Here is a 22,317-nt window from a genome sequence, read left to right as displayed (position 1 = left end):
TCGTAACTTATAGGAGAAAAACAAATTATGACTTTAGGATGGAGTACTGATGAAATTAAAGGATATTTGCACAGCCGTGAAGGGAAGTCTACTGGGATTCAATACCTTTGTCTACACGGGGAAGTTATATCAGTATAAGATAAGGGGTGTATTTAAACTGCTATAATTTTACCAGTATAACTCCCCATGTGGAGCCTCCTATTCTGGAACAAGAGAGCCTTTTTCCATTTTAGTTTGTGTCATTTTCGAAGAGGTTTTAGCTAAACAAAACAAAAACAAAAAAACCCAGCCACTCTTATTCTGTCCCCACCTGGGGAGTTATCTAATTATACTGCATAACGGGTAAAACTTTCCCATGTAGACAAGCCCTGACTCCCTTAGACTTCAGACAAAGGTGCTCTAAGAAGTACTGTCCAGCCAGAACTCCCCCCGGCTTGGTTTTGGTTTTCCTTGGGGATTTGTTTTTAAAGACAGAGGGTGGGGGCTTTTTTGTTGGTTTGTTTATTTTGTGTTTCTCTAAGTGAAAATAAGCCTCAACCCATTTCATGTTGCATTAAAAGTTAAGAGGCTTAGGGCTGTATTCTCACTTCAGTGTGTAGGCAGCAACGGGTATGGATAATCTCCAGGCATCAAGATAAGAGCTTTAGCATCTATTACATACAGGCAAATATCCAAAGGCCAAGGGGAGCTTTACGTCACAGCTTCCTTCGGATCCCATTCTAAACAGACCCCACCGTCTTTTACTTCCTCCCACCAGCTTCCTGGCTTAAGTAATCAAGCAGCAAATGCAAAGAGGGGCCACGCTTGGTCATATGCGTGGAGATTTAATGCAAGGATTGAATGTGATTTCTCCACATCTCAGCCAAGCTGTTTTCCAGTCACCAGGATCCCAAATCTTCCCTGTAACCTAACAAAAGCCTTTAGCCCACACACAGCCTAAATAAATCCCTTTGCCTAATTCAATCTGCTCAGTAATTAATTGTTTCCTTGGTTGGGGAAAACTATGTAAAAGAAAAATGTTGGCACCACGCAGACAAGAATAGGCTGCATTTTTTTTTTCTGCCTAAGGGAAATGCACTACAATGCTCCACTTTTTACCCAGAGAAGTTATATTTGTGCTTGGAAAATCCTAGCTTGTCTATTTCCACCAGTTCATTGTATTGTGAATACACAGCACAAACACTCTATTTTCATCCCATTTTCTACCCTTCCTTTCCTTTCCACTAAATGTGGGCCACTGACGCTGAACAGGAATTCTCACGGGCTTTGCAACCTCAGTGCTTCACGAGGAGTAGAGCAGAAACAGGCCATTACAAAACAGTCCTGCAAACTTGTAGCCAATGACCCTTATTGTGGCCTTGGCCTTAGAGCAACTGTAGATGTGGAAGCCTGCCTGAGGGTAGGTCTACACTACCCGGTATTTCGGCGGCAAGCAAATCAAACTTCTGGGTTCGACTTATCGCGTCTTGTCTGGATGAGATAGTCGAACCCTGAAGTGCTCGCCGTCGACTGCGGTACTCCAGCTCGGCGAGAAGAGTACCGCGAAGTCGACGGGGGAGCCTGCCTGCCGCGTCTGGACCGAGGTAAGTTCGAACTAAGGTACTTCGAACTTCAGCTATGTTATTCACGTAGCTGAAGTTGTGTACCTTAGTTCGAATTGGGGGGTTAGTGTAGACCTGCCCTGAGTCTGGATTCATTAGAACCAGCCACCATTTGAGTAAGGAGGTATTATTGCTTCTGGGAGGAAGAGTAACCTTGTGGCTAAGACACAGGACAGAGTCTGAAACTACAACTACACAGGACAGAGTCTGAGACTCGGAAGATCTGGCTTCCGTTTCCTTGGTCCACCTTTCCCCATCTAACAGGGAGGATTAGGAGGGTTCATCATTAGGGTGGCATGAGATTCCACTCATTAATACAAGCGAGGCACTCAGTACCATGATGATGAGCCTTTCCAATACTTTTGTCCACAGAGAAGTGGGTACGCGTTTGGTTTCAGAGGTACGTTCTGTCATTTCAGGCTGTAATGGGAGCACGTGGGCAAAGACATCCCCACGCAGGAACTGCCCATACAGAATCAGAAATTCACACCCCTGAGTAGTGCACTTATGCTGACCTACCGCCACTCTTCCATTGACCTAGCTACCACCACTCATCGAAGCGGCTTACCTACATCAATGGAAAAAACCCTTCCGTTGATGTAGGAAACATCTACGCTATGGCACGACAGTGGCGTAGCTGTGCCACTTTAGCATTCATAGTGTGCACAGAGCCTGACATCCTGTGTCCAGCGGAAGTGTCAGACAGTCACAGGAAGGTGTTAAAAAAACAGAATGAACAATTTTACAACATCCCCAAGAGAGAAAGTTTGTCCCAGCCACAGACAGACAGTAGTTGGTTTAGAGCATAAAAGAAGAGGGCTTATCTCTTTTATAGATTTTAACCCATCAAAGGGTAGCTATAATTGAGAGGAGGGATGCTGCAGTGGCTAGTCTGGGATTTGGAAGACCCAGGTACAGTCCCTACTGTGCCACCAGCTTCCTGTATGTCTTTGAACAAGACACCTAGAGCCAGATGTTTTGAAGAATTTAAACGATCTACAATATCTCTAACAGAATTAGTCTCCTAGATGCTTCAGAAAATCCCACTAGGCTCTTACCTGCATCATTAGGTCTCTATACCTCAGTTTCCCCATCTGTAAAATGGAGATAACACTGCCCTACTTCACGGGGGCATTAGGGAGGCAATACAAGTTCTTTATACAGATAACAGTCACCTACAGATTGCAGCACAGCTCCCGCAACACCCACTCGGTACCAGTGACATAACCCAAAACACATTCACTAAATCCAACTACTACAGAGATCACCACAAACATAAGTTCAGTCTTAACCGCACCGGCACAACCCTGAGGTAGCTCATCTGGGAAAACGCAGCCCCCTCCACTAACGTAATGTGTCAGTTTATAACACGAGTAGCGTTCTCTGTTGTACCAGGCGGAAACGGGCATGAATGGGATTTCAAAGCCATGCGTGGCCTGTTAGGGAGGGCAGAACCAAATAGCTCTTCAGATTCAGGAAGGATCTTTGAGTGGACGGTGGTGCAGGCCAGTTTTGTTTGCTAACATGAGGGTGTTCCTAAAGGGCCGGCTTTTCTTCAAGTGTCTGAAGCGAAGATATTTCCATTGCCAAAAGCCACCACAAGCTGCTCTTTGCTCCTTTCACGCCTGATGATAAATTGATGCTAGTTTGTCCTGTGAGTGAATTGGGGCCTGTGAGATCAGATATTGCACCATAAGAAAACATTCAGTGCAAGGGAGGTCACTGCAATGCTGAGGTCTCCCAACTCCCCTTAATAGTCTGCTGTTTGCAGTCAAATTTCCTCTACAAAGAGTTTCCCATTAGGTGTTCTGCATGCAAATTAGCCTTAAGCCTGAAGTGATTGGTGGACAGTGTGTGCTTGCTTCTCTCCTTTAGTAAGCTCCGTGCTATATTTTTACAATGCAGGCTGCTGCGGAGGGACCATGGTAACGTACATGGGGAAGAAGCTCTGAATGGTCCTTATTTGGATAACATGTGGGCTCCAGCCATTCCTTTCCCCTCTGTCCCTGCATAAGAACCAGTCACCCCAGTGATGTTCAGATAAATGGGCAAGGTCTTTCCTTCCCCAGTCACAGACACCACAAAAGAGCTAGATTTTCTATAACCAATCAGAGAGCTGTGCGAATAACTGATGTTTTGGTTCCCTAGCGGTGATGGCAGGCCAAATTCTGATCTCAGTTACACCAGAAAAAAATCTGGATTAAGCCCACTAAATACTATCTGTCTAGGGTTTAAATTGGGGGGAGGAGAAAAAAAGTGGATGTTAGTCCTCCAAGCTCCACCCGCAAAATCATTTCTGTCTGCATGAGTCACCAACATGAGAGGCCACTCACTATGAATTGTGTAGATTTTCAAGACACGATGATGCAGCTCCGCTGGGATTCTTGAGCTTCCCGCCCTCTCAGCGGGGCTTGGATATACCCTTGGGCTCTGCCAGGCTCATTGGGCTCAGATCCTCTCGTTAATTAGGGGGACTAACTGGTGGTACCTACAAAAATGTCATCGATTTGTGGCACCAAAGTGAGACCTCACTCACTATAACTTGTGCAGCTCTGTGAGCCTCCGTCTCCTGGCTTACATAAAGAATTAAGTAGGTAACAATGTGGACACTTAAGTCATCATCTGTATTAAGGCCTTGCTGAGATGGGGCTGTTCACTGCTCTCTGAGCTAGCATTTCAGGCTATCCGCAGACTTCAACATCTCTGCCTCAGTCACATTTTCCAGGGATTTTCATAATCTTAACAGCTAAAGACTTAATATCTAGATAGCTCAACAAAAGCTGAAATTCTGGAGAACAAGACAGCAATTTGAAGGAGATGTCAATTCCCCCTACTGCTACATACTGGCTGAATTCAAGCCTTGGTCAATTTTAGGCCATTCTAAAGCACTTATCAGTCTGCTATCTAAGGATCTTGTCTATTCTGAAGTCTACTTGTCTACTCCTGGTGCTGCATGACTGCAAATCCCTAGTGTAGATGCACTGGACTAGTGCAGCTTGCCTTTGCTTGAAATCAGTGTGCAAAGTATCTCAGTGTAGCCATAAATGCCAATACCTTGGTATAAACAAGAAGTGAATTGGGCTTGGCACTTCTACCCCTGTAGCACTCCATTCCCCCTTGCTGGGATTATTGTTACTGATGCAGGCTATTACCATGACACTAATTTAACCATAACGTCATTTATTAAATCAAAGGCCAAATGGTACTTAGACAATTGCTCTAACAATACCTAAAAAGCCTAAATAAGAAGCAATTTACTACAGCCAGAAAGTAACAAAACATTTATAAGCATTTGATCAAGATAATTACAAATGGGCTACACCCAGCTGTCCTTAAACCCATATTGGTTGGCTCCCATGTGGTCAGGCAACTGTTAGCAATAACCCTTTAAGACTTTACTTTTTTATACCTGTTTACCAATCAAGTGGTGGCATTGCCAATTATCAGCCCTAAGCTAAGGCCAGACAAAGCTGTTTTTGATCTAGCCAATTATTAACTGCACCTGTTTTCCAATTAACCATGTTTTGTTTCTATGACTTTTGCTCACTTTTTAAAACAAAGGCTCGCTACAAGTTTAACAACTCTTCTTTCTCATGATCTTATCCTTTTTAGTCACGTGTGTTGGGCCTATTGCACATGCTAATGTCCCAACTCAATTTAAAACCATAGTTCTCCCAAATCTAATGTTCCTACGCCTCTTTAGTGTTGCACTAGCAGCATTTGGTAGAGCAAGTCAGACTTTTTATTATTATTATTTTGGTCTTAAAGGACTTGTTGAAAAATGCCATTTTTGTCAAAATCAACATGTTTAAAAGTGTGTTGGTTTTGACAAATTTTAGTTTAGAAGAAAATGAAATGAGGCATTTTGATAATGTCAAAACATCTCACTTTGATGTTCTCAGACTGGAATGTTTTTCTTTTTCTTTTTAAAATATATAAAGAACATTTTTGAAAAGCTTAAAAGGTCAAAATCTGATGGAACTGTTTTATCAAAATGGAAAGTTTTGATTGTCCCAAAGTGGCTTTCCCCCCCCCCCCCCAGAATTTCATTTCACAAGCGCTCTGCTTCACAGCCAAAATGTTTTGCTTTTGTTCCATTTCAGAGCAGAAAAATGTTTGAAATCACAGAATTCCCCATGAAACAGAAAATCCAGTTCCTGCCCAGCTCTAGTATTTTGTGTGAGTCCTAGACTAATTACGGTGCTTGAACCTATCACCCTGGCCCAGATGCAAGAGTGCTACAAACTAAACGAACTGGGTAGGAAATTAGATAGATAGATTTTTACTATACATGTGGTATTGGAAGTAAAGAGGTTTTATTTGGCCAAGACCGTGGAAATAAACAGTAATTCTAGGTTCCTGCAGATTGCTAAGTAATTACACTTGCAGGTTTGAAAGTAATTAACTTGTGACCTGCACCTCTGGTTTCTAACAGAAATAATTTTGTACTTTCTTTATAGTGACATGGTCTGTGCTGTGGGTTTTTTGCTAGTTACCCTTCCATCACCACATAAATTATAACAGTGACAAGTACATAATGCAATGGGACTATTCACAGTGTTAGCCAAGAGACATTACATGAAATATGATTTATGGAAAAAAATATTAATAAATCAACACTACAGGGAAAAAATTAGCATCCATTCCTTTGTTTCTTCGGGGATTAGCGCACTGACCTGATTCTATGTATCCAGTGCAGCAAGAACCCAAACAGAAATCTGCATTGAACCATTCACCTTGCCTTCAGCAAAACAGAGATTCAGTCCTGAACTTCGCCAGCACACCAGGTTTCACATTGTGTGTGAAAGGGTTAACTACTAAGGGATTATTGCCACTGTAGTCAATGGGGCTGTGTACCTGTCTGACAGAAATCTATATAGCCCCCTATTCTATTTGTCAAGAAATATAATGCCCAGGTATGGGATGTACATGGGACCTATAAAACTGCCCCATTATCATATAGAAGTATAGGAGAGAAAAGTAAAGTCCAAAGGATATTTAGATATTAATATGTTCAAATATAAAGGATATAAAATATATATAGTTTCATACAAAACTTGGAGAGAGCGATATGCATTGCAGATGTAACACTTTGAAATTAATAAATCTACAATCAGTAAATGAGACAACAAAATTTCTCATAGTTTTTTTTTTTTTTTTTTTTAAGGCAATACCTTTTTATGGCTAAAGCTGTTAGAAGAAAGTCTCATGTTGTTTTGCTTTGAGGTGAGGATAGTCTTCCAAATTCCTATCTCCCCCCTCCGGAGCACGCAGTATTCCCCACTTCACACCCAGGTCCTCCAGTCCCCACTTTGAAGCCACATCTTTCTATCTGGTGGTAGGGAAAGTATCTGGAAATCAGAGCCCATCTACTCTAACCCTTAATCACACTGAAGGCCAGACTGTAATACCTAGATTCACACCGAGTGGCGCCTTTCTCCACAAAAGTGATCCCACCAGCCTCAATGGGACTTTCTGTGGCATGAGGTACTGATCGGTGTGAGTGAAGGGATCACAGCCTGGCCATGCTATGGAGCAATGGGGGTAGTTGCTGCCCTTGTTACCCCGCCTCAACTTTTCATAGTCCTATATGCTCCACTTCCCCTCCCCCCAACTTTGCATGATATAATCACATATAATATTCTTTATGTTGACACAACTTTCCCCCCGCCCCCACCAAAATGCTGATTTTTTTTCTGAAATGATACTCCTAAGAGTTAGGGCTTGTCAACACTTGAAAATTCACCAGAATAGCTATTCCAGTAATTTTACTATATGCCCCTGCTATAAGCCACGTGTTGAGTTATTCCAGAATAGCTAATATGGTAAATTTCCAAGTGTAGATAAGCTCTCAGGTTTCCATATGACAGTGCCGTTATTGGGCAACTGAGTTTCAATGAATTCAACTAAATGACATTCATGACTGCTTCACATGGCAATAGTTTATTACAGAAAGAGATTAATTAGATAGAAATTTACTTTACAGAATCCATTGGAAGGTTCCCAACTTAACTTCATTTAAAAGCTTTATTTAGTCTATATATTATCTAAGAGAATTGCTGTGCTAGCAATTTGAATCTCTACCTTGGGAAACAAAATCAGAGTTCTTCGAGCACTACTTCCTCATTAGCTGTTCTCTAAACAAAACGACAATAATGGATTTAGTATTCCCAGGACACTGAATATGCTTTGCTGCTACCACTAACCACTTGTCCTTTGAAAATCCTATAATTCATTTTGGGCGGGGAGGGGTTTCTCTGTGTGTGTGGGTTTTATGTTAAACTCAGAGGACTGTTTCCTTTTTTACATTAATTTAATTTCAGGATTTTAATTGGGGGGGGTGGAACCTAGAAGTGGCCCTATCGGGTATAAAATCTAGATAAAAATATATTAAACCTGGAATTAAGCTACAGCTGTGATTGAAGGCTTGAGGAAATTACACAGGGTGATCTTGCATTTAGCCACTGAGTGTCACTAGGGGTCTTGAGGCTTCCAATATCATGAGGAGAATTTGGGAACCAACTATCAAAAAAAATGAATTTATGGATTCCAGGAACTTGGAAAACTAATTTTACTCACAGAAGCTAGCGGAGATATGTCCATGTTCTTTAGAACAACAGAGAATGAGAAGGAAATGCGTGGAGGTAAAGAAAATGTGGAAGGGAATTAAGGTTCTCCAAGGCTCTTTGTGTGAGTATAAAGATGAAGAAGCAAAAAGGAAGTGACTATGTGGAAAAATGACCGAACGTTGAAAGGAATTTAACTGGAATTTCATGATGCAGATTCATACACAATATTTATGCTGGCTCTCCATGCAGAGGTGAAGTTCACCCAGAGGGGGCATGATATTCATGGGATAACCTACTAGCCCTGGATCCAGAAGCAAATAGTGAAAGAACTGGCAAAATATTTAAGGGGGGAACATCTGGTAAAGTACAATGGCCAGCTCATGAAGAGAGGACTGACTCTGACCCTGCAGCTGAAAGCACAAGGGTGGACTGATGGGCCAATAGAAAATGGAAATTTGAGAGGAGACCAGGATAGTTTTAAAAGAAATTTTTGCACAATATTTTCCCTATTTGTGGGCCAATCTGAACGCTGGCCAGAATGTTTTGGATTTTAACATTTCTAAATGTAGGGGCGAGGGGAAGTCAGGGGACAGAGGAAAATATCATTGCAATTTTCATGATTTTTTTTTAACCCTCTTAATGAAAGTGTAAGTACTTACAGCATGGAGGTCTGTATTTGTCTAGTATTTGCAGCATGTGACACTGGTAAAAGGTTATACCCACAAAAGCAAGAAAATCTGCAATTAAGCCAGGTTTGAGAGAACAACAGTAGGAAAACAGACAAAAACGAACAACGAGTTCAGTAGACCCCAGGCTACAAAACTAAGATTAGGTTGGAATTATAAATAAACCCTGGGCTGACTCTGCTCTCACTCACATCAGCACAAATCCAGAGTAATCCCTGAAGTCAACGGAGTTACACTGGTAGAAGCAGAGTCCAGATCAGGCCCCATGTCCCTCTTTAAAATCGTAACATTGGTTTCTTTTACTGCCAACTCTGACTCACGAATTTGAGATGCTATTTCACAACATCCTGAGCAGTCTAACTCCACAGTCAGAACAACTATTGGGATGAAATTCAATAGCTCAAAGTGCACGATCATGCACTTAGCATCGAATCATAAGAATTTCTGGTACCAGCTGGGAGCTCATCAGCTGGAAGTGACAGAGTATGTTGTTTGATCACAGGACGACTGTGAGCCACCAATGGAATGCGGTGGGGAAAAAAGGCAAATGCAATCCTAAAATCAGACTGACCAAATCTCTTAGTATGTCAAGGGAGACTCTCGCTGGCAACCAAAAAACTCCTGACTCCTGATTGAATAATGTCATCTCCTGCATAGAAACTATATTACCCAGAATATGTGCCAGCCACATATGGACATCAACCTCTCTGAGTCAGTGAGTGAGACTGATTCCCATGCGTGGCTGATGCACAAGATTCTGGGTAATGTTGCTGACCTTTGCTTTGCTTCCACCAATGGGAATGCAGGAGGGGTGGGGTCAGTGACCTATGGCAGGGCATGAGGGAAGAGAGATTTGAAGCATGAGGCTGCAGTGTGAGCACAAAGCCGTGATAGGTACTGCAGGAGGGGCAGGGGGCTGGTCATTGGTCGATATGTCAGGGAAGGGGTCATGCTCCATTCTCCCACAGGCCTGGGCAGCAACAGGGAGGGGTCAGATGCAGGGGTTAGCAGCTGCTCTCTTCTTGGAAATGTCAGGATCCATCGCTCCTTACACTTGTTTGGAAGGATTGAAAAAAACCACACATACACACACACACACACACACACACACACACACACACACACACACACACACAAGCATGGCAGGGTTATTGGCTCTGAAGACAATCACAGCCAAAAGCCTAATGTGACTCATTCTGATCCTCCTTTAATGACCCCAAACGGGAGCTGTTCGGGATCAGACTGCCAAGCAGGTGGCTGACTATTACTCAACAATAAGTTTGAAGTTTTGTTTTCCTAAAAAAAAAAAAAGTTGCAAACCAGCTTCTTCGTAAAAAACCAGGGCATGCGATTTTCAGAAGCAGTAGGTTTATGCAGAACCTGCTCTGATTGCCTGCTACACATGGAGGTGAAGGGAGGGGGATTTCAGCAATGGAGTAAGTGGGTACCACTCCGACTGGAGCCAATGGGAGCTTTCTTTATTTACAACAGGCATGAATTTAAATTAATCCATGTGACAGACCCAGACCAGGGGGGTACAGGAGTCTGTTAGAAGGCAAATATACTGGTCACTGGATGGATAGTTTTCTGTTCCCTGAGTGACCAGAGCAGGGGCTGCACTAGAGCAATCAGGAACCTGCTAGAACCAATTAAGACAGGCAGGCTAATTAAGACACCAGGAGCATAATTAAGAACATACTAGAATCAATTATGGCAGGCAAACTAATCAGGACACCTGGTTTAAAAAGGACCTCCCATTAGTTAGTGGAGGGTGACCAAGGAGTAAGAAGGCATGCTGCTGGAGGCGTGAAGAGTACAAGTGTAATCAGGCTTCAGGGGGAAGATCCTGCACTGAGGATAAAGAAGGTCCTGGGGGGAGGCCATGGGGAAGTAGCCCAGGGATCTGTAGTTGTAGCTGTCACATAGTTGATACAGGGAACATTGTAGACAGCTGCTATCCACAGGGCCCTGGGCTGAAACCCCGTGTAGAGGGTGGGTCTGGGTTCCCCGCAGCCACCCAACTCCTGATCGGACATAGGAGGAGTTGACCTGGTCTGTGACCAACACCAGAAAGCAAGGTCTAATTTGGAAAGGGATCTGGCCTGTCCCCGACCCACTAGGTGGGACACAGAGACTGCGGGGATTGTTCTCCGTTTCCCCCACGCTGGCCAGTGATGAGGTGAGCCGAGTGAACAGCAGGTTTGAACCTCTGGCAGAAGTGGCCAAACCGAGGGCTGCCGTGACCCTCTGAGGTGAGCAAATCGGCCAGAAAGCGCAGGACCCACCAAGGCAGAGGAGGAACTTTGTCACACCCAATTAGCCCATTCTCTTAGCTATCTAGAATGCTACACAGCAAGCAACTGTCACTGCTGCTCCTCCAGCCGGTGCAATGATTATGTCTACACCAGTCCTTGGGTGTGACACCAATAAAGTCATTGCAATAGGATACTAGTCACACGATCAAGGATATTTACTTTAAATGTGAATGCCTCAGCCTTCCTGCAGTGCCAGGAGACCCTTATCCGGTGACCACGATCTCTTCCCTCGGTGTGATTTCAAACAGGATTCATTTCTACTCATTCAGCTGGAGAATGAACAGGTCTCCTGTGCCAGGAGAGACTTTGCAAGAGGATCTTGCCTAGCTGGACTCACCAAACTACTGTGCCTTTTGAAACCAAGCTCAGGTGGGGACAGGGAGGGACAGAGTAAATAAAATAATTTTAAAACACTTCATGTTGCTAAGAAATCATGTGACAAGCATCCCCTTAATCACTTCCTCATATGCTTGTTACCCCAAGTCCCCATCAGCTACTGTTATTTAAGCGCTGTTCTGAGCGGAGAGCAGGAACTGAATCCAGAGTCTCTATTGCGTCACAATGCAGGTGCAAAGCTGGTACATTATCTCCACCACCGGAGCTCTTGAGATGACATTACTAACCTACGACGCAGAAGATCAGTAGTCAAGTCCTGTCTGTGCCACAGACTACTTGTGTGAGGCTGGGAAAATTACTGAATTGTGCCTCATTTCCCCAGGTGGATAATAACCCTTCCTTTGCCACTCTGGTGTAGTTAGATTGCAAGCTCTTTGAGGCAGGGACTGTCTTGCTATGGGTTTGCACACCACCTTGCATAATACAGCCCTGCTCTTGGTTGGGACTTCTAAGAGCTACTGCGGTATTATAGACACGGCTGGCAGCATTATTGCCTTATGGTGAACCTTCTCTACATACCTTCCAATTACTGCAACAAATGAAGCAGGGATCCTACAGATAACAGTCTACTTCACCAGGCAACCCTGAATTGTCCCCAGAGCAAGTCCACCCTATGCACTGAATGAGGGACCTGTTGAAAAAGTAGTATGTGATCATGTAATTAAAGACCATGATACTGCACATGCACAGGCAACCTTAATTCTGGCATTTCCTAACGTGAATGCTTGATTTTACTTGACTTCTAACATAGTTTTTTGCTGTGATAAGTAATAATGCTCATAATAAAGCATCAGCCCTCCCAATGCTCCTGGGGCAATGCTGCAGACCCACACTGTCCCATACGCATTTGTTCATTACGTTGTTTAGGGCACAATTAAGCCCCGAACCAGTACTTCTAGCGTTTATAGAAATACTGTAGTAATGAGGCCTGTATTTTGGTTTGTGGGTAGATTCCTTTTTAAAGTTACATGGCGTAATTAAAATGTCTATGCTGAGAGCAACCCTTTGGAATGCCTGCAGGCTGCTGGATTTGCTGAATGAGAAGAGATAGGAATAAAATGTCCTATTCCTATGTCCTTGACTTTGCCACAGGGAAAGCATATTGCCTGGTAGAGGAAATGAGGCATTGCTAAATGAAATGGCATAATTAGTGGGAACTTCAACCCAAGTCCCTAGTTATTAGTTCTAAACTGTGGTCAGTGGCTCTCCCATACAACCCAGCCCTTTCCGTGGCACTGTGAAAACCACATACTTGGGGATTGTGAGAGAAGGGGAGCATGTGAGATGATCTCTCTTACACCATTGTCTGCAGAAAGGAAAGGTAGGAGGAGCTCCAGGAATTAGGCAATACCACCACAATCCTCTGCTTATTACAGCAATCACTAGGAGAGCAGTGAAGTGTGATGTCAGAGTATTAGGGCATCAGGCGGGGAATAAGCGGTGGCCATGACAGATACGGCCATTTTCTGCAATATCTTTGACAAATCTGATTGAATTGAGTTCAAATAGCTTTGGAGTCCATTGTATTCCATATGCAGCGATTATGCATTACTACAGACTTGTCTGTAGCTTGGGAGACATGACCAGTGTAAACCCTGGGAAGTATTATGAGCTTCAAGGGACTATTTGAAATAATGTGCTTGACAAGAAGGAACTTATGGGACAAACAAAGTTAGGTGGGTTTCTCAGGAAATCTCTAGGGTATGCAAATATACCCCCGATGGTTATGCAAGAACTCGACCTTTTGAAGCGTCACCCTGCGGAGGGGTCCTTTATCTGCTGATCACCTATTAAATGAGGTGAAGATCAGAGGCCCAAAATATATAAAGGAGCCACTCACAGATCCCTGGGTGTTCTTGTTCTGAGTCAAGGCAGTTAGGAACATGCAACCACAGAAAAACCAGTTGGTGGGTTTGAAGTATTGGAACCAGATCCTCTTTGGAGCTGGGGTGATCTCTGGTCAGCTTATTAGCATAAGTTTAGGTTCTTGAATTGTTTTTAATACGTTTTCACTGTCATGCTTTCACCTTAAGAATAAATGTGCTTGCTTAGGAAAAGCTGTGTGGTACCTTATAACAACTGGGGGCAGTTACACTGCTCAGGGCCTCTACGGCCTGCTTAATCAGTCAGACTTGCTGGGAGACTCACAATGCAGGCAGAGAACTGCACAGCGTGGAAAACCCCAGTCAGCAGGGAAAGAGACAGGTGTCTCCACCCAAGAGAGGTGACGGCTGGGAAGCCAGAAGCCTGACAGTGGGTGCCCTGGCTGGACCATGGAGAGGGAATACAGGTGCAGTTGCCTTGAACTCGGACACTGCTACCTACTTAAAAAGCAAAAGGTCAATTGCCCAAATTGAATACTAAAGGGAAAGGGAAGAGTAATGCAGCTACATATCAGATAAGCTGGATATCCTTCATCATGACTAAGTAATGAACAATCGCTGGTGTCAGGAAAGTTGGCATTGTCATCATTAGTAATGGAACAGGAGAATAAACAAATTCAGAGGTGCTGGCAGAGAGGGGAAAGCCACGAGATTGCTGACGTAGCTGAGGCTAACTTAACACATGGCCCAGTCTCACAAAAAAAACACTTCACAGGCTCCCTCCTTGCCAACCCAATGACCTCAAGGCCATTGACACAATCAATGGCACTGCAGACAATTTGGCTCAATGTGTCAATGACTAGTTGTTCATGTGCCAGTGACATCTTGTTGTCGGTTATGGTGTTTAAAACGTATACAGGCTCCTCAACGGTAGGCTCTAGATATTGCCTGATGGCTGATCAGTTGAAAGCAGTAGTCTGATTCTGTTCTACTGCGGATCTTATACCATGCCCATCACTGCGATATCTGAGCCCCATCCACAGACAGACACTACGTTTGGTCTGTTCTTCCCAAGGAATGAAGTAAATGACACAAAGACCGAGGATCTTCCTCCCAGTATATGTCACTCACGTACACAAGTCCCATTCACCTTGAATGGGAGTTAGCAAAAACAGAAGAAAAGCTGCACACAGGTAATTCCACTTGCAAGAACGTCAAGTTGGCATTCTAGTGGGTCCAACACCTGTTGCCAGAAATCTCTCTCCAGCCTACTGGCTTGAAAATTCACAAGACCAATGCCACATTCCCCTGCCCCGCACCACATGGACTCTTCTGTTATCAAGGCTGACCACAGTTTAGTCCAGTGCTTGTATGGGATGCTCCATCCAAACAAGAGGGTCTGCTTGCTCTCCCAGGCCCCATTAACAATTATGCTGTGTCTGAGTTCAATAGGTTCTTCTGGAAGGTTCTTTTGTCATGACTTTCTGAATTTAATCCTTTCCAAGGACATTCTCCTCCCAAGTACTCATATCTCAATGATTCAATAACATGCATTTCAGTACCACCGTAGCCATGACAGAAGCACTGAAGGAAGTGGATGGAAAATGGGCTTCCCCCACCCTCTGTGGAAAAGTTAAATACAATTGAATTTGCTGTTCGTTGGGTGGGTGGATGGTTTCATCAAAAACCGCCAAAAGACAAAATAAAATGTGATTTTTCTGACCAAAAATCCCCATTTTTCTAGGAAAGCAGGCACATTCTGCTAAACACTTTTGTCAACAACTCATGTTTTTTTTTTATCAAAAACTATTTTAATGGAAAATTTCTGACCAGTTCCATTTATACCCCCATTTCAAATCAACAAACAGCAGAAGGCTATACTATGTACATGTTTTGGCTTTATTAGTGCATGTTCTGTTACTTCGTCTCTTTGGGAAAGACATAGGGACTGACCCAAAACTCATTAAAATCAAAGGAAAGACTCACTGATCTAGGTATTTACATGGCCTTCATCGTTGTCATATCTGAGCATCTCATAACCATTCATGAGAGAGAGCTTTCTTAGGGGCTGACCCAAGACTGTGGAAGGAACTCCCCAAGAACTAAGGACCATCACAAACCTCGCAGCCTTCTACTCCAAGTGCAACACATCAGGGACACCTTCTCTAACAGAAACAGAGTAGCAACATGTGTATTTATTTTTCTCATTAGTTATTGAGACAAGGTGGTTGAGGCTCAAAACCTTGTCCCCTTCCACCTATAGAAGTCGGTCAAATAGAAGATATTATCTTATCTACCTTGTGTCTCTCATACCCTGAGACCAACACAGCGACAACAACACTGCAATTAATTAATGGTTGTGAGATGCTCATATATGATGATGAGGGATATATTTATATATATAAGGGCTGTCAAGCAATCAAACAACAATTTATCGCCATGAGATTAAAAAAAATAATCGTAATTAATTGTGTTGTTAAACAATAATAGAATGCCGTTTATTTAAGTATTTTTTGATATTTTCTACATTTTCAAATATATTTATTTCAATTACAACACAGAATACAAAGTGTACAGTGCTCACTTTATATTTATTTTTTATTAAAAATATTTGCACTGTAAAAAACAAAAAATGTATTAGGTGAATTGAAAAATACTAAGTACTGTAGTGCAATCTTTTTATCATCAATGTTGAACTTACAAATATAGAATTATGTACAAAAAATAACTATATTCAAAAATAAAAGAATGTAAAACTTTAGCACCTACAAGTCCACTCAGTCCTACTTCTTGTTCAGCCAATCGCTCAAACAAGTTTGTTGACATTTGCAGGAGACAATGCTGCCCACTTCTTGTTTACAATGTCACCTGCAAGTAAGAACAGGTGTTCGCATGGCACTGTTGTAGCCAGCGCCGCAAGATATTTACGTGCCAGATGTACTAAAGATTCATATGTCCCTTCATACTTCAACCACCATTCCAGGGGACATGTGTCCATGCTGATGATGGGTTCTGCTCGATTACAATCCAAAGCAGTGCGGACTGACGCATGTTCATATTTTTATCATCTGAGTCAGATGCCACCAGCAGAAGGTTGATATATTTTTTTTTTGGTGGTTTGGGTTCTGTAGTTTCCACATTGGAGTGTTGCTCTTAAGACTTCTGAAAGCCTGCTCCACACCTCGTCCCTCTCAGATTTTGGACAGCACTTCAGATTGTTAAACTTTGGGTCAAGTGCTGTAGCTATCTTTAGAAATCTCACATTGGTATCTTCTTTGTGTTTTGTCAAATCTGCCATGAAAGTGTTCTTAAAATGAACAACATGTGCTGGGTCATCATCTGAGACTGCTATAACATGAAATATATGGCAGAATGTGAGTAAAACAGAGTAGGAGACATAATTCTCCCCCAAGGAGTTCAGTCACAAATTTAATTAACACATTTTTAATGAGCATCATCAGCATGGAAGCATGTCCTCTGGAATGGTGGCCCAAGCATGAAGGGGCATATGAATGTTTATCATATCCGGCATGTAAATACCTTGAAACACCAGCTACAAAAATGCCATGTGAACACCTGTTCTCACTTTCTGGTGACGTAAATAAGAATCGGGCAACATTATCTCCTGTAAATGTAAACAAACTTGTTTGTCTGAGCAATTGGCCGAACAAAAGGAGGACTGAGAGGACTTGTAGGCTCTAAAGTTTTACATTGTTTTGTTTGAGTGCAGTTATGTAACAAAAATATTCTACATTTGTAAATTGAACTTTCATGATAAAGAGATTGCACTACTGTACTTGTTTGAGGTGAATTGAAAAATACTATTTTATCTTTTTGCAGTTCAAATATTTGTAATCAAAAATAATATAAAGTGAGCACTGTACACTTTGTATTCTCTGTTGTAACAGAAATCAATATATTTGAAAATGTAGAAAAACATCCAAAATATTTAATAAATTTCAAATGGCATTCTATAGTTTAACAGTGCGATTAATCGCAATTATTTTTTTTAATCGCGATTAATTTTTTTGAGTTAATCGCATGGGTTAACTGTGATTATTCGACAGCCTTAATATATATATTTGACAAAACAGACACACACACACACACACATAATTTCAAAGATCCAAAACAAATCCATTCCAAACACTTCTCCCCATTGAGAGAGGAAGAGAGAACAAACATGTGACAGCTAATACTCATTGTTTAATGCACTACTGGAAGGTACTACACCAGTGATAGCAATATAAGAATATCTACAGAAGAGATTTTGTCCTTACGATATCCCAGTGAGGTACAGAAGTATTATCCCTATTTTGCAGATGCAGAATGGAAGCAGAAGATTGACTAGGTGACATGCCCAAGGTCACATCTGCCTGAGACAGAATTTGAACCCAGCTCTCTTCAGTCACAAACTAGTGCCCTATCAGCAGACTGTCTTTCCTAGCACTATCCCAATGGGCTTTGCATCAGGCCCTTAATTCTGCATGATTGAGGTAGTTAATGTGGGAACAAGCATGGGTGTTTTCAGGAGGGAGGGAACACTCAAGAAAAGTATACATTTTTGCCCCGGCCAGGCCACCAAATACCTCCTCCACCATGAGCTAGTAGGTGGCTTACCAAAGTAACAAATACCTTTTGCAAACCAAGGAAGCCGTCTTAATATTGTGAGAAAGCCAGGAGTGATCTCAGATGCAGAGGTGCCCTCAGGCTAGCCGTCATATACCCTCACACTAATCAGAACGCTTCATAACAACCAGGCTGGTACACCAACCCTTAACTGACGCTCCCGATATCCATCTCTCTTTACAAAGAATCACTGAAGCCTGTCAAATCACTATCTAGGTACTGTGACAAAGTTCCTCCTCTATCTTGGTGGGTCCTGCGCTTATTGGCAGATTTTCTTGCCTCAGATTCACCATGTGGGTTGAGACCTTCCCCTCTGGAAGAACCCACAGTCCAAGTCAATTGGGAGGTTTGGGGGGAACCCGGGCCCGCCCTCTACTCCGGGTTCCAGCCCAGAGCCCTGTGGACTGCAGCTGTCTATAGTGCCTCCTGTAACAGCTGCATGACAGCTACAACTCCCTGGGCTACTTCCCCATGGCCTCCTCCAAACACCTTCCTTATTCTCACCACAGGACCTTCCTCCTGGTGTCTGATAATGCTTGTGCTCCTCAGTCCTCCAGCAGCACACCCTCTCACTCTCAGCTCCTTGCGCCTCTTGCTCCCAGCTCCTCACACTCGCACCACAAACTGAAGTGAGCTCCTTTTAAAACCTAGGTGCCCTGATTAGCCTACCTTAATGATTCTAACAGCTTCTTCTTAATTGGCTCCAGGTGTCCTAATTAGCCTGCCTGCCTTAACTGATTCTAGCAGGTTCCTGATTACTTTAGTGCAGCCCCTTCTCTGGTCAGTCAGGGAACAGAAAACTACTCATCTAGTGACCAGTATATTTGCCCTCCTGTACCCCCCTAGTCTGGGCCTGTCACAGTACCTAGCACTCCCTCGACTCCCCTCTCTGAATGTCATCATGAGAGGTGGCTTCACACTGTAATTGTGTCACAGAGGAGACTTGGTACTATATAATCATTTACCGCTGTCCTCCCCTCCGCTCCCTTTCTTCTTCATCCTCTCACTTTGTCTCAATTCCCTCATTATAACCACTTGCCTTTTTCATTGTTCTCCCGTATACCCGCACCCCCAATCCCACTCACTGCTCCTGTAGAATCATAGAAATGTCAGGCTGGAAGGAACTTTGAGAGGTCATCAAGTCCAGCCCCCTGCACTGAGACAGGACCAAGTAAACCTAGACCATCCTTGGCAGGTGTTTGTCCAACCACTTCTGAAAAACGTCCAGTGAGGGGGATTCCACAACCTCCCTAGGAAGCCTATTCCAGTGCCAGTTAGTTTTCCCTAATATCTAATCTATGTCTTCCTTCCTGGAGATTAAGCCCATTTCTTCTTGTCCTGCCTGCAGTGGGCATGGAGAACAACTGATCACCATCCTCTTTATAACAGACTATTACCAGGTCCCCCTTCAGTCTTTTTTTCTCAAGACTAAACATGGCAGTTTTTTTTAACCTGTCCTCGTATGTCAGGTTTCCGAACACTTGTGTTGTTTTTAAGAGTGGCAGCCGTGTTAGTCTGTATCCGCAAAAAGATTAAGAGTACTTGTAACACCTTAGAGACTAACACATTTATTTGGGCATAAGCTTTCGTGGGCTACAGCCCACTTCTTCAGCTGCATAGTGTTTTTGTTGCACCCCTCTTCTCAGCTCTGTCTTTTTCTCCAATTTTTTTTACTTTTTACCTCACTGTTATTCTGTAGGAAGGGAGGGTTCCTGGCTGAGCAGGGAACTGAGAACCAGCTCAACCAGGGGCTTCTAGGTTTTATTCCTGGCTCTTTCCCGGATGCATTCTGGAGTCTTGGACACTTTGCTTTCCATTTTGCTCATCAGTAATATGGGGCTAATAGTACTTAGCTCAGAGGGGTTGGTAAAGCGCTTTGAAATCCTTCCATGAAAGTTCCTAGATAAGTGTAAAGTGTTATTAAATAGCAATCCCTTCATCCAAAATCATTTTTAGTTTTATTCCCAAAGAGTGAAAAATTCATCCCTACAAAGAGCCAAAGCACATAGAGTGGATAGTACTTATGTCTCCGATGGGCAGGGCCGACAAGAGAGGGGGGGAAGCAGGTACAAATTACCGGGGCCCGGTGGTCTGGAAGGGGGCCCGGGACCCAGCTTCTCCCCCTTTCGTCCACCCTGTTTAGCCTTGCTGGGAGGCCCCAAAAAAATTTTTCACCAGGGTCCGAACCCGCTCTGGGCGGCCCTGCCAACAAGCCAAAGTGGTGCTAGAGGTCTTGTATTTCCCCTACGCATGGGGGTGAATTTTACCCAACATCATTTTTCCATACCTCCCCAAAGTTAAGAAATCTGCCCTATATATGTTGTTTCTCTTGCCTTTGATGTAAATGTAGTAAGTGAAGGCCCTAATGAAGACCCAGTATGAGGCCTGAGGCCTGAACTGAACTAAAGTAATGGTCAAGACTTAGCTAACATTAAGCAAAGTTAAGCTGTGAGCAAGAGGCAGGCCCTGCTCACAGAAGTTGGCAAGGAAAGGGCTGATATTGCATAAATATATATTCACCTAGCAAAGTTAAAGTATAAACATGGTACCAAGACATACCATACCGGAACATTCCACAGATAACATGGAACAGGCCGACCCATCCCAATGACAGGGGCAAAAGGGTAAAATGATGGATAGAGTTGTTTTGATCAAACCAACAGGTACAAGGTGCGAGGCAGCACCTTACTGCGTAGAGGGGTTGTACCTTGCTACGTGAAGGGGTTGCACCTCAATACGTCAGGAGTGATGTGTAACTTGTTTGTATGTGTGTATAAGAATGCATCCCTGAGTGGATATCTTTGTCCGGCTGAAGGGGCAGTGGAAAGTCCCGCCACTGAGCTGAGTCCATTGCCAAGCGGCACTTTCTAGCAGTATGCCCGGTAGACTAAGTAATCTATGGGGAACTGAAATTGTGCAAAACAAAAGCAAAACACAGTGTCCAAAAGCCATTTGGATAATTGCATTATGGGCACTTCCCTTTTCCCCGGGAGCTATTTTCAGAATCGCTGGGGATGCAACTGGGTTAAAGCACAGGACTGGAAGTCATGAGACCTGGGGCCAAATTCACCCATGCTTCCACTAGCTTATACTGGAGAAAACTCTGGCAGAGGGCCTTGAAATGGAGAGCCTTCGAGTGGGGAGTGGAGGATGGAGAAGGTTGCACTGATATAAAAAGGGCAGAAATCTCCCTTGCACCAAGGGCACTGAAGGAAGATAACACAGCCCAAAACATGGGTGGCTGTGGCTAGTTAAGGGGCAAGCAAGAAAAACACTGATCCAGGGCAACCCCTCGATAGCCGTCACCGGCAGGGCTCCTAAGGAGTCTAAACTAAAGCCATCCTCCCTACTCACCCACCCCACGTGGAACACCTGAGGGAGGACAGTGGGGTCACCTGCCACCAGCACTCTGTTGGGGTGGATGCCCTCCCTTTCTGGGTTGCCGAGGGCCTTGTTAATGAACAGAGGTGTAATTTACACCACTCTGAGACAGCACTACTGAATTTGTCCCCCTGAGTCTCCTCCCAGCTCTAGCACTGATTTGCTGCTTGAACTTAATCTTTAATTTTAAATCACGATTGGGTTTTTTCTTCTAAAAGTTCAAAGGGGAATTAATTCAGTGAAGTGCTAGGACCTGCGTTACATAGGAGGTCAGACTAGATGAGCATAGATTATGAGGCTAGAAGGGGCCTCTGTGAATCTATGGATATTGAGAGAAATCCTAAGAGATACTCAGTCCTACTGGGGAATCAGATCTCTGCTAGAGGCAATGGGGTTTGCTGGTCCTGGGAGCTGGCCCATAAATCGAAAGTCACCGTGTCCTTCTCTGCTATTGTTGTTCCTTTGCAGTCACCAAAAGCCAACATAAATATGATTTAACTGTTAACTGGCGATCTATTTAACATTCACTGCCAGAGGGGGGGGAGGGATAGCTCAGGGGTTTGAGCATTGGCTTGCTAAACTCAGGGTTGTGAGTTCAATCCTTGAGGGGGCCACTTGGGAATCTGGGGCAAAATCAGTACTTGGTCCTGCTAGTGAAGGCAGGGGGCTGGACTCAATGACCTTTCAAGGTCCCTTCCAGTTCTAGGAGATGGGATATCTCCATTTTTTTTTTTTTTTTTGGAGCTCCACCCTAGCGCCTTCAGATTACTCGGGGATAAAGGACGAAAGTTTGCTTCATGACACTGGCTAACCCACCCCAGCAGGATAATAGAGGTAAATGTATATTCATGAGTCAGCAAGCAGCATGCATGATGCCCTTGCACGTAGTTACGCCCCCAGGAGTCACCGCCAGTTCA

At 43.6% G+C, this 22,317-nt stretch overlaps 1 long non-coding RNA gene across 1 annotated transcript in view; it reads right to left on the bottom strand.

Moving 5' to 3' along the window:
* The window catches only part of LOC135973203 (uncharacterized), a 108,881-nt gene that overhangs the window by 85,686 nt on the left and 878 nt on the right, over window positions 1-22,317 (bottom strand). The window lies entirely within an intron of this gene.

The sequence above is a fragment of the Chrysemys picta genome, chromosome 8 (assembly GCF_011386835.1).
Source record: "Chrysemys picta bellii isolate R12L10 chromosome 8, ASM1138683v2, whole genome shotgun sequence".
In the NCBI taxonomy this organism is placed as follows: Eukaryota; Metazoa; Chordata; order Testudines; family Emydidae; genus Chrysemys; species Chrysemys picta.
Note: the sequence above shows the minus strand (reverse complement) of the source record. Positions and strands in the feature narration are given on the sequence as shown.